Consider the following 12,209-nt stretch of genomic DNA (forward strand, 5'->3'; position numbering starts at 1 on the left):
GAATACCGCCTATGAAGAATTCTTGCCAAAAGAGGTTTCACCTGCCTCTAATATCAAGCCTCTAGACTTCACAATTTTCAGGAAGTGAGGAGCAAGTTAAATAACCCTGTGAAGAAACAGACAAGCTCGGAAGGCAGGATGTTCTATAGCACAGCCAGCCGGGGACAACAGGGAAAGTTTGAATATGGACTGAGTATTATATAATATTATGGTATTATTGTTTTATTTCTTATTAGCTAATAGTATTGTGGTTATGTAGAAGAAAGTCCTTATAATTAGGAGATACATGGTGAACTATTCAGAGGCAAAGGGTCAAGATGTTTGCAACTTTCAAATGGTTTTGCAAAATTTATATAACATATACTACATATAATATATATTATATATCATATATTACATGTTACATATAATTATATATATTACATATATTGGGATAAAGAAGGTAAATATGGCAAATATAGACTAATGTGTGAATATCATTCTCCCAAGCCAGTACGTTTGAAAATTTTCAAAATAAAAAATTGAGATAGAATCTGGAAGAGACAGAAGGGGGGGAAAGCCAGGAAAGAAGAAAAAAAAAAGATAAGATGCTATCATTTCCTCCCCTTTGCATAACCCCTTCAACGTTTATATTCAAGTCAGCTTCACTGTGTGCCTTTTCATTCAACATGGTTTTATTTTTACCACGTTAATCAACTTTCATGTGTGCTCATTCAAACTGATGTAGCCACTGTCTTGGCTTCTTTGTTGGTCGACATCAAAACCAAATTTTAAACAAAGCTCCAACAGGCTGTAGAATTGCAGCAGGTAGACAGGAAGCCTAAGCTATCATATCAGAAACTCCTAACACTGAAACCTAATTGCCCCTGTGGATGGTTTGTAAGCCAGTAAGACTAGATCAAAGGCTTTGGGTGGAGCATCCTCTTTGATCTCTTCCAAAGAGAATACACACATACTTTCTCTCCACCTGCGCTGGGCATAGACAGAGGAATGCCAGCCACAGGGTGCTGCTCGGCTGGGCCACTGAGGTCCCAGAGAGGCTGCTTGCCCTGCAGGATGCTGCAGCGGAGGTCTGGCGCTGTAGCAGCAATGGCACAATCCAAGGAACAGCTACTCTGAGTTCAATTTCACTTGGGAGCAGTGCGCGCTCCCAAAGAAGTGGGAATGAATTCTGTGATGCCTCTAACGTGGAGAGGGACATAGAGACCTTGGATTGAGAGAGTGGGTATGAGCCCCACTCTGGTGTATAGCAGCCACTCAGCCTCAGAGCAGTGCCTCTCAGCAGGGCTGCACGGCATGCTGCATCGGGGACAATTCTTCACTGGGCAGGCTTCACGGCAGGACAGGTGCCACCTCTGCCCCACCCCTGTCTCTCCACATGCCACTAGTTACTTTCTCTTTGAGAGCAGGACAATAAACATGTCTGCACTCCCAAATGCCCCCTGCCTGAGACTAAGGCTATAGTCTCTGAGCATCAGATTTTATCTGGGCATGGCACCTGCTCCACCACCTAAGAAGTGGTTTTGGAGGAGCAAATGCGTGGCAGTTTCTTATGAACCTAATTGGGTTATGCAAATGGTATCATCACGTGCATTCACAAGCCCTGCCAATTAGGGGCAGGGCTTGGGGGGTGGGTGGGTCCTATCACCTGGATCCTAGGTGAGATGTATGACACAATGTCAGCTCTCAAGTCATGTACTAGAATACTTGTCAGCTACTTGTTCTGAAAATGTTTTCCCTCCATAAGTGGGAAATTCTGGTTTACAAGTGTTCCTGGAGGTAACAACCACACAACACTGAATTTTAAGAGTGGATTCTAAGTACATGAGCTATTGGGGCAGGCAAGCAGGAGGGCAGCCTCAATGCAGCTTCAAAGAGGCTGGTTTAGGATGGCGCCAAAACTGACCTGGAGACAGAAGAACACTTCTCTTAGAGAGCAAGGGATAACTGATGGTGGGAATTACTTCAAAGATTAACAGTAAAGGCGCCAAAACTGACCTGGAGACAGAACACTTCTCTTAGAGAGCAAGGGATAACTGATTGTGGGAATTACTTAAAAAATCAACAGTACAAGGTTGATGCATCTGCTCAACCTTGATGCACCTGCTCTCATGCACACCAGAGCAGGGCCAGCATGCACAGGGCTGGCTTTCAACTTGTCATACCGCTCTGTTCTTTAAAGCTTCCAGTGATGCTCACAAAAGGGCAAAGGGCATCTGAGAGGCTGCTGCACGCAATCTGTATGCGCCCTGATGAGAGCTGGACTGTGAAGAAAGCTGAGCGCCGAAGAATTGACACTTTTGAACTTTTGTGGTGTTGAAGAAGACTCTTGAGAGTCCCTTGGACTGCAAGGAGATCCAACCAGTCCATCCTAAAGGAGGTCAGTCCTGGGTTTTCATTGCAAGGACTGATGCTGAAGCTGAAACTCCAATACTTTGGCTACCTGATGCAAAGAGTTGACTCATTGGAAAAGACACTGATGCTGGGAGGGATTGGGGGCAGGAGGAGAAGGGGACGACAGAGGATGAGATGGCTGGATGGCATTGTTGACTCGATGGACTTGAGTTTGAGTAAACTCCGGCAGTTGGTGATGGACAGGGAGGCCTGGCACGCCGTGGTTCATGGTGTTGCAAAGAGTAGGACACGACTGAGCGACTGAACGAACTGAACTGATAAAGGGGAGAATGGGGCTGCGGTTCACATAGGTTAGTGTGTGGGAGCCACCTGAAGAGCTAGGCAGGAAGACAATGCCCACCCTCCCCACCCCCTGCACAACACACACACACACACACACACACACACACACACACACACACAGGGATTCACCTGAGGCACCAGAGGCAGGGCTGGGAAAAGGCAAGAATCTCAAAGAACAAAAGTGAAACCAGGTAACTCACTCCCGGTCACTATCCAAAGAACACTGAAATGGCCCACAAGAATTACCCATGGGTTGGAAAAGGTGTGCTGCAAACCAGTAGTTGTAAGTGTGTAGTTCTGCTATAGACACATACAGTAAAATATTTTCCCCCAAAGTGTCGTTTTTATAGTCTCCCATGATTCTGCTTACTACTACTTTTGGGGCATTCCTCCAAATTCTATTTGTCTTAAAAACAGCAGACTGATAATGTAACATCCCTAAATCTCTGGACTTGGCCATCTAAATGAGATCTTTCATCCTTCTCTTCTCCAGCTTCCCAGAATGCATTTTCATAGCATTCTTGCAAGAGGAAAGATTATCAGGAAAAGAAAAATGAAGGGGAGTAAAGTCGAAGGAAAGTACCAAATACCAAAGCTTTTGGTAAGAAAATATTTAGGCAACGAGCACATAACCACACCCTTTCTGGGAAGATATTACTGGCCTTGAAGTTGGGTTAGCAGATCCCAAAATACACCTCACAAAAAGCACAGTTACCCTCCCGAAATAGGCCCTATAATTAAAGTCTTTTCAAGTGGATTGTCCTATATCACAACTTGACATATGCTGCTTTAATCTCCCTGCTTCGGCAAATGTAGCCATATCGGGCTACACAAGCTCACGACGACTCCCAGTTAAGCCAGATTGTACTGTCACTAGGAAATTGATGCAAATAAACAGGCCTGAGTACCAAAATACCCAATCTCAATCATCTGTAATGAGATCTCTCTCCTCCCAAAGCACATTTCTCATCACACCAGAATCACACCCTTGATTCAAAAGGATGGGCTAACCCAGATTGAAATACCGCCTCATCTCAGAGGTCATCTGAAGACAAACACATCTGAAGAAGCCGGGGCTGAAATTTAAAACACGAGCCAATCTCTTTTGTGTGAATGCCGGGACCAAGTTGTGTGAGTCTCGTTTTCAGCTTTAGCTGACAGTCCTCAGTATATGTCTTCAGACACCCATCTGTCTGAATTCATTTAGATCATTTCTGGCTCGGAGTTCGTGGTGATGTAGCCTCTTAGGAGCCCTTTCAGATTTGTGATTCTTTGAACAAACTTCTTTATGTTTTACATTTAATTAAATGTCAAAACATTAAAAAAAATTTAAACCTTCAAAATAATGAGTACCTTAGACATTGATTTTTTAAAAATTATTATTTCCATATTGGTTTCACAGCCTCAGCACTACTAACATCTTGGGCAGGATCATTTCTCTGTGTGTGTGTGTGTGTGTGTGTGTATAGAAGGGGGGTGTCCTGTGCATTTTAGGGTCTTTAGCAGTATCTCTGGCTTCCATCCATTAGATGCCAATAGTACATACCCACCCTCCCCCATTGTGGCAACAAAAAATGTCTTCACACATTGCTAAATGTCCTCTGCAAGGACAAAAACAACCCTGGTTGAGAACTACTGCTCTCTATTTACCTATTTATACATCTTCCCCTGGCATTGCCAGGGGAAAAAAAAAGTCTAGATTTTTCAAGGCACCTATAAGTTTAATTTTCAGAATTTCTAACTTGCTATGACTCATGGTGAAGAAGTGGGACCTGTAATACAGTACTGCCCAGAAAGACTTATAAACAGCACCGCTGCTGTCTCAAACCAGGGGCAGGACCTGGCTTCATTTCAGTCGAGACACTGATGAGGCTGGGTTTGCTGCCACCTGATCTCTCAGATGGACCACTAGCCTCCCTACTTTTAGGAGCTCCATTCTTAGAAGACTACTGGTAAGAAATCCTTCACGATCCAGTTACCAAGCCCTTAGTAAGGAAGGGGATAAGGCTTGCTGTGTATTAACACCGTCTACAGAAGTGGGGACCCACTGTATTCCTTCTGGAATCCAGATCCCCTCAGAGGCTGTGATTTTAGCCCCAGACCACTTGTAGGGAGCAAATCAGGAGAGGCGCCGGGCAGGGTGAGAAAGGAAAATCACATCAGGAGATGAAGAGTCAAAGAACAAAGACAGTTTAAACCCAGCCCAGAGAAGAAGAATGAGGAAGGAGAGCATCTTCAAATATCCAGTGGGCGGTGTGTGGGGAAGTAAGTGAGCTTGTCTCCATCTGCTTAGAGAGTGACTCAGGGCCCTCGATGATTTAATAAATACTCAGCACAGGCCTTCTGCAGGCCAGGTACTGTCCAGACACTGAAAAGAAGAAGGAAGAAGACCAAGTCCTGTTCCCTCCAGCACACATTGTAGATCAATAGAAGGTCTAGATAGCTTTTCTTCCCTCCCTCCTCCTCTCCTTCCCTTTTTCTTTCTTTGTAATAATTTAGCTAATGTCCAAGTATTTGTCTAAGTTGCTCGTTCTTTTCCCCATTAAAAAAATTAAGGTTTGGTTAACTATAGCAAAATTCACCCTTTCTGTTGTACAGCCATGTGAGTTTTCACAAAGGCCTACAGTTGTATAAATACCAGTACAGTCAAAGCTAGCACAGTTTTCTCACCCCTTTAAATTTCCCTGTGTCCTGAATTGCTTTTTAATTGGAGAAAGCTTCCCTGTGCAGTAGCAAACCCCATCTCTGAAAGAATGTGAACTCCCCTCTGTCAAGAATTCTGGAGATGAGTCCTTTTTTTTTTGGTTAATGGAAGACTGGACGAGACAACTGCTGAGGCCATGTCCATCTCTTTGAGGCCCTGAAACTGGAGGGTTGTCACCGCTGGACACCCAATCTTAACCATGAGCTCATCTCAGTGACATGTTTCATTCTCCCCAACTTCCGTTAAAGGGCCCCACCCTAAAGCCAGATTTTTTTAGTCAAAGCTCAAAAATTTCTGCCCTTCATGATGATGTTTGGCAGAAACCAACAAAATTATGTAATTATCCTTCAATAAATAAATAAATAAATAAAATTTAAAAACTTAGGAAATGTGAATAAATATGGACTTCAGTTAAAAAAAAATTCTGTCCAGTAACTGAACCTCTGTGAAGCCTGAATAATAAGCATAGACAAAAAAGTCCAAAGAAAGGTTTGGAAATGAGAGCCTCAACATGGTAACTGGGACCTAAACCAAGGGTACCATCTCCTTCTGACCTATCTTTCTCTTCTCATCATTTTGATTCAAAATAACATCAGCTCTCAAACTGAACAAAGCTAAAACAATGTGACCACACCTGGCTGCAAAGCAGGAAGGGGAGTTAAATTAGCTAAGCTGGTTTAAGAACGGGTTGGCAGGGTGAGAGAAGAAGGCAAATGTCTTGAGGCTTCCTGCTGCTTGCTATGCAGTGGACGCTGGAGAAGGGACTGTGGTGACCAGCTGTGACGTCCCTTGTGATAGCAAACAGGGGGTGACTAGCCCCTCTTCAACATCTCTTCTTCTGTAAGACACTCACACCTTTTGCTGGCTTGACCTCAATGGCAAAGGTCCAGTTTCCAAACAAGGGTATTCTGTTATCCAGAATAACTGCTTTTCACAGACATAGAGAATAGACTTGTGGTTGCCAAGCGGGAGGGAGGGATTGGGAGATTGGATTAGTAGGTTTGAATTATTATGTATAGGACAGATAAACAACAAGGTCCTACTGTATAGCATAAGGAACTAAATTCAATATCCTGTGATAAACCATAATGGAAAAGAATATGAAAAAGAATGTATGTATATATATATATACATGGATACATATATACATGAAAATATACATGAATGTGTATATATATATATATATATACATGAAAATATATATGAATGATCAGTTCAGTTCAGTCGCTCAGTCATATCTGACTCTTTGCGACTCCATGAATTGCATATATACACAAAAAAATATATGAATGTATATATATGTGAATATATATATGAATCACTTTGCTGTATGGCAGAAATCAACACAACACAGTAAATTAATTATATTTCAATAAAATAAATTTTTAAAAAATGGCTTTATTGAGAGTCCCTGAATTACGTAGCTTGCTTTATTCTCACAACAACCCTAGGAGGTAGGTAGTATATGCCTTATTTTACAGATGAGGAGACTGAGGCTCAGTGAGGTTATATAACAAATGCTAAATGTAGAACTTGGGTTTTGAGGCTCAGTGAGGTTATATAACAAATGGTAAATGTAGAACTTGAGTTTTAACCCATGCCTCCTGTCCTTTTGACTACTGCTAGCAAGGTCTTCTGGGTGACTGCTGAATTTAATGTTCCTGGTCTCAGACCACTGCTCTGCTGGTCCCAGGCTGGGACGAGGCATGCTGGATTCTTAATTCCCTTTCATGTCCCATTCCCCAAGCAGCTAACTGCTTGTTTCTCTCTCATTTCAACAAATAGATCAGAAGGATCGCTCTGCTCTGGAAACCTAAAAACATTTTTCACTTCTTTTGGTTTGCAAGTTAATTACTCACATATTCCATGGGTGGCTTAGAACATAAGCTAAATGGTCCAGGGCATTCTTCATCCCGCATCTGGAAGGTTTCCTAAAATCTAGACGTATTATATCTTAGAAAACCCCATACGGCTTAATAACACCAGCAATGACAAGAAAAAATGTCGTACTCTCAGAAAACACCAATTGAGTGTCACGTTTAATTATAAAATCCATTTTGTCAAGTGCAGAGCAGATTTAAAACATGCAGAGACAAAGCCTTGGCTTCCCTTTATAAGCACCATGTCCTTCACAAGGCATCAGAGATAAAGGCAGCGACACTTACCAAAATTTCCCCCAACGATCACAAACTTTATATATACCACATGTCTTCTAATACGGCTGCTGGACTGGTCCTGAAAAATACCACAACAAAAGGAAAAATGCATCATTAGGCAGAAGCAATTACGTATATGTTGTGTTTCCCTTCTGGAAACCACAATGTCCTCCCTATTCTGGGCACCCATCCATGGACCAAACTCTTGTTGGCATGCCTCACAGTGCACACAGTAGGACGACATTCAGTCAACATCCTTTGACCCAGCTGATGAATCACAGTGCCACCTTGCTTGTAGAACACAGGATCAGCTACTATTATTTCATCTCTAACTGGCAGTCCTTGAGGTGCTAAATACGTGGACAGGACACCTAAACATTGTATCTTTAGCTGATAAATTACTGAAGTTACACAACAAAATGTTCCCCTCATTTATTTCTCCTCTTTCTATTTATGGTCAGTGGGGTTGACCATCTTCCTATTCAGTCATCCTGCCTATCCATGGGGCACTGATGTGATATGAGCACAGTTCCTGCCTTGCTGGAGCTTGGAGCCCAGCAGCTTTCCCCAGCTGGTCCAGAGGAGCCGAGAATCTCTGAAGGTGTCAGGGCCGGTAATTCCCTAAATACAGGCACTTTGGTGACCTGTGTAGGTGAGGACAGTTAGTAAGAGCTGCTCTGCCCTCCCACAGTTCTCACAGATGTGAAGCTGTGGTTTCAGAGTGGGCGGGTCAAGCAGATGGAGCAGTAAAACTCCATCTCCCTCACAGAGTGCTATCTTTGCATGTGATTTTGGAGATGGCAGTCCCTCTGGGTACCACCCAGGTGGGTTTACTCAACACCTGGCAGCATATTCCACTCTGGGCGCTCCTGAGTCTGTGACCAGGAGGAACGCTGGTCCTTCAGTCTTAACAGCCTTTTTCCCCAAATTACAGCACTTCAGGATTCCTGTGTGTCTTTTGCCAAGAACACCGCCCCCCACCCCCCACACACAAGATAACAAAATAGATCTTCCTTTTCAATGTAGAGAGCACAATGATTTTCTCCACTGAACACCATGTATAAGGGCACTGTGACCATTTGCTTTGGCAGAAAATCACCACTGACAGACAGCGTCTTCCATGCCCTGACATCATGTCAAGTGACTCACAGGATGAGTGGGGGTGTACCCTCCCTCCCCAGTAACTAAGACAATGATCAGATAGCCACTCAAAGAACGATGGCTAGATTTGGCACACTCTTTTAAACTTAAGGGTATGTAAATCCACTTCATCTGAACTCGTTCCCTGTGAGTCACATTAGCTATATGGCATTAAATAAAAATAGCTGAATGAGAATCAAGAAAGCAGCACGACTTTAATCTTTTGTTTCAAAAATGGCAATGTATACAACCTCAAGAATAAATAAATAATAAGGTGTTTGTAGGTGCTCTCACACCACACTTCCTACTGCAAGTACTTTTTGTTTCTACTGCTGTATCATAGATTTCCACGGCTCCTGTTTTAAAGGTAACATTCTTGTTATGCACTGGATACAGGTATCTCTGGTACAGTTTTTATTTGCATGGGGCCATTCCCTCTTCCTTCCTCCTAACAGATCCCCCATGTTTCTCCAGCCACAGTCCTTGTGGGCAGGTGACGGCACTCCCAGCTGGGGTTAGGGGGAGGGACCTGCAAGGTCTAAGGCTTTGCAGCGTGCCCAGCAGCGGTGTCAGCATTACCTGGGAGCTTCTGAGAAATGTCAGCTCTGAGGTCTTGCCCCTAACCTACTGAACTGGAAGCTGTCTTACAAGATCCCAAGTGACCTGTGAGCATGCTACAGTTTGAGATCCACTGATCTAAGGGAAACTCATTCCTGTTGCCAGTGACTGGTTCAAGACTGAGCATGTGTTCCTATCCAGGCCAATAACAGATGCAGAATGTTTTGCTGGGAGCTTCTCCTCATTCTTCTGGGAGAAAGTCCCTCCTTTGGAATGCTGTGTGGGATGTGATGTCTGGGACTTCTGCAGCTATCTTGCTCCAACAAGATAAATTTGGCCCACAGAGGATGCAAAGGCAGAAGGAACTCAGGAAAGTAGAGTTGGAGGTGTTTGCATTCAGTCAACCCTAAAGTCTGCAGAGCTACTGGGCTTTCAATAAATTTCATATTGCACAGACCTCCTTAAATTGGATAGTCAATTATCTGCAGCTGGAAAGCCTCCTGACTGATCATTCCCCAGTAAGTATTATAAAGGAATAGAATGCCGAAGCACCATGCTGAGCCACACAGTGAAGGGCCCCAGACAAGTCAGTGCATTGAGAGACCAGAGCAACAGTTCAGAGGCTTCTTTTGTTCAGGGCCTGACCCAGTAGTATTTTGGGTTCTGTCAACCATTATTCGTTCTGCACATTTCCAAAAGCTTTCCCAATCAGCCAGTCTGAATGATCAACCAGAGGAAGTGCTGAATGCTTTCCAAATTCTTTTAACTAGAGTGGTCAACAGTTGCCTTCTGCAGAAGTCACATGGATGTCATTTCCTGCAAAGACAATGGGAAACTAATTGCTCAGCCCCAGACTCTCATAGAGCAAACAACCTGTGATATGTAATTACTGAAGGGTAAATAAGGAAAAGCTTGAGGCTCTCAGAATCTGCTCTGGATGCATGCCAATAACTTGGAGACAGATAGAGAATGAATGAATGAATGAATGGGAGAGAGACAGCTGCTCTGGGAAAAGATTTAAAGGGCTAGCAGCTTAGGCAGCTGCCCACATTACTTTTACATATCACTGGTACTTATTAGAGACCTTCCTGAGGAAAGCAAATAGATGTTATATAAACCCAGGGTTTCCCCGGTGGCTCAGTTGGTAAAGAGACTGCCTGCAATGCAGGAGACCTAGGTTTCATCCCGGGGTTGGGAAGATTCCCCAGAGAAGGGAATGGCAACCTACTCCAGTACTCTTGCCTGGAGAATTCCATGGACGGGAGAGCCTGGTGGGCTACAGTCCATGGGGTCACAAAGAGTCGGACACAACTGAGTGACTAACACTTCACATTATATAACATAAACCCATACATGGCTCTGGTGTCATTTTGCTTCATACACAGGAATGATGTAGTCAAGGAGAACTGAGTGTCTAAAACAGACATTTTCTCTTTAGTGTCATAGCTTCGCAGCCACAACAGGATATTTTGGGGCACAAAGTTTGTTGTTTTGGCATGACGCAGAATGTGTTTTCTATCATGGAGTGAACATTAGTTGGCTTTCCACAGAGGGTTTCTCAGGTTCCATCATCCCAGGTTTCTCTTCCCCTCTAAACCTTTTTCCTTTCTCTTCTCTGGTACCTCATACACTTCCACAGCTCCAACTAACGCCCTTCGTTCTTAGTTTCAAACCACATCTCTCAATCTGTCACTCCTGTTCCCAGTCACCGCTGCCCTTTATACAGAAAGTGCCTTGAAAGCAGAGACTCTCTATTGGTCACTGATATACATCCATGCTCAGGGCAATGGCTGGCGCTAAGTATTGCATTTGTTGAATGAATAAGTGAAAGGCCTCACTCAGATCCTTAAGGTGCCCCACAGATGGTCTTGCCATCACCTCCTACCTGGCCTCTCTGCCCCTGGCCTCTCCTTTTCTGACTCTGTTGACAGAAAGGAAAGTTTTGGATTATAGATCATGCACTGATCATGTCAGTCCTAGAATGTCTCAGTTGGGAATGATTTACCAGTCTAGTTCTAAACTTTACAGGTGATAAACTACGCCCAATGAGGTCAGGAGACTTGCTTAAGGATTTAGGATGAGTGGGTGGCAGAGATAGAAATATAACTCAGGCTGCTGACCCACAGCTCTTGCTAGTCTGCCACTGGGTCAAAACCTTCTGTACAGAAAACAAAAACAATCAAACACAATTAAACACGCAAACAAAAACCCAAAAACTGTCCATGGTGTTTCAGCAGAACGGAGTGCAGGGCTAGACATACAGGAGGTTCTCAGTAAGTATTTGTAGACTGATGGACTAGATAAGTGAATGGGTGCTTGGCACAGGCCAATGGGAACCCTCTTAAGTGATAAGTAACACCCCAGTGCAATGAGCAAGGAAGGCCTCTGAACCTTTGGCCCCTGCAGAGCCTCTAACCCACCCCCTAGGAACCTCAGGGTGCTGACACAGCTAGAAAGACCAAAGACTTACACAGACTCAGACTCTTCAGCTTTGTATTCCAAGTCAACCACCATCATTCCAGACCCAACTCGGCCTTATTGCCCATTTCTTTTTTCTCCCTTAAGCCCAGCCTTACCAAAGCATTGCTGTTCCCAGCACCTGTCCCTCCTCTGGGCCTTCACCTGCCCTATTCTTCCCTCCCATGCATCCTTACCTCCATCTGTAAGAATGCTGACCCAGCCTGTCCTTTGAGCCCAACTGAAATAAAATCCCTCCCTGAAGTTCTTGTCCAATCCACTGGAATTCATCTCAGCATTTACACCTCTACCAGAAATGAGCCAGATCCTTGAGCCAGGAACTTACTCTAAATCTATCTTTGAACCACTGACACCTTGCCTGGCCCACTGCCTCAAACAGAGGAGGCACTTTTAGTCATTTTGTTGCGTTCATAGGGCTTGATCCTTTTTTAGTTCACCTCTGTGACCACATTAGCTAGTTTTGGAATGGGGATTCC

The 12,209-nt window shown here is 43.9% G+C and overlaps 1 protein-coding gene across 5 annotated transcripts in view; it reads right to left on the reverse strand.

Moving 5' to 3' along the window:
* Nucleotides 1-12,209, reverse strand: part of FYN (FYN proto-oncogene, Src family tyrosine kinase) — a 211,743-nt gene that overhangs the window by 108,845 nt on the left and 90,689 nt on the right. For 4 of the 5 annotated variants that reach the window (XM_043439103.1, XM_043439098.1, XM_043439100.1 and 1 more), the window contains one exon: nucleotides 7,567-7,636. The gene's annotated coding sequence lies outside the window, so the exon portion shown is untranslated. Of the gene's footprint in view, nucleotides 1-7,260; nucleotides 7,280-7,566; nucleotides 7,637-12,209 lie in introns of those variants that run through there. The other variant, XM_043439099.1, reaches the window with a different exon arrangement.

This window comes from Cervus canadensis, chromosome 20, assembly GCF_019320065.1.
Source record: "Cervus canadensis isolate Bull #8, Minnesota chromosome 20, ASM1932006v1, whole genome shotgun sequence".
Taxonomy (NCBI): domain Eukaryota; kingdom Metazoa; phylum Chordata; class Mammalia; order Artiodactyla; family Cervidae; genus Cervus; species Cervus canadensis.